Source organism: Euprymna scolopes, chromosome 35, assembly GCF_053919585.1.
Source record: "Euprymna scolopes isolate OS-2025 chromosome 35, ASM5391958v1, whole genome shotgun sequence".
NCBI lineage: Eukaryota > Metazoa > Mollusca > Cephalopoda > Sepiida > Sepiolidae > Euprymna > Euprymna scolopes.
Genome location: NC_136516.1, coordinates 83,831,180 through 83,832,679, shown reverse-complemented (window position 1 = coordinate 83,832,679; position 1,500 = coordinate 83,831,180).

The following is a 1,500-nucleotide window of genomic DNA, read 5'->3' as shown; positions in this document are numbered from 1 at the left end:
GAGTGATTAACCTCCGACCTTTTTCAGGCGGATGAAGCACTTGATAAAATTCAGTTGTAAGTTAATAAACATTCTGGAGGTTAAAGGCCCAATCCTCAGTGCGGGAGACGCTCAAACAATAACTGAGAATTACTAAGGACTTCTACCTGATCATGAGCAATAGAACTAGAGCACTCTACCCTACGTGGATAAAGTAAAGGATTCCGAGTTCGACAAGATACACCTGAAGATGGATGGAGGTTACATCGACCGAAACACTGCGAAAATAACACTCATTGTGAGTTTAACCAGTTTGCGTTATTGCAATAGCCGTTTACCACTGATTTTTCCTTATCAACGACTATCGAACTTCTTTGAAATTGGAGTGACAAAAAGCTTATTTTCGGGATTGTTCTTAGTGCTTCAAATAACGTTGTTGTTGCGGTTATTATAATAATAATAATAATAATAATAATAATAATAATAATAATAATAATAATAATAATAATAATAATAATAATAATAATAAAAATAATAATAATAATAATAATAATAATAATTATTATTATTATTATTATTGTTATTATTATTATTATTGTTATTATTATTGTTATTATTATTATTTTTTTTATTATTGTTATTATTATTATTATTATTATTATTATTGTTATTATTGTTATTATTATTATTGTTATTATTGTTATTATTATTATTATTATTGTTGGTATTATTATTACTATTATTATTATTATTATTATTATTATTATTATTATTGTTGTTGCTATTATTATTATTGTTATTATTGTAATTGTTATTATTATTGTTATTATTATTATTATTATTATTATTGTTATTATTATCGTTATTATTATTTTTTTACTTATTATTGTTATTATTATTATTGTTATTGTTCTTATTGATGTTGTTATTATTATTAATATTGTTATTATTATAATTGTTAATATTATTGTTATTATTGTTGTTATTATTATTATTATTGTTATTATTATTGTTATTATTATAATTGTTATTATTATTGTTATTATTATTATTATTATTATTATTATTATTGTTATCATTATTATTATTATTATTATTGTTGGTATTATTATTACTATTATTATTATTATTGTTGCTATTATTATTATTGTTATTATTATAATTGTTATTATTATTGTTATTATTATTATTGTTATTATTATTGTTATTATTATCGTTATTATTATTTTTTTTACTTATTATTGTTATTATTATTATTGTTATTGTTCTTATTGATGTTGTTATTATCATTAATATTGTTATTATTAATATTGTTATTATTAATATTGTTATTATTATTGTTATTATTTTATTATTTTTATTATTTTTGTTAATATTATTATTAATGTTATTAATATTTTTGTTATTATTATTATTGTTATTACATTATTATCATAATTATTATTATCATTATTATTATTGTTATTATTATTGTTGTTGTTATTGTTATTATTGTCATTATTATTGTTATTATTCATTTTA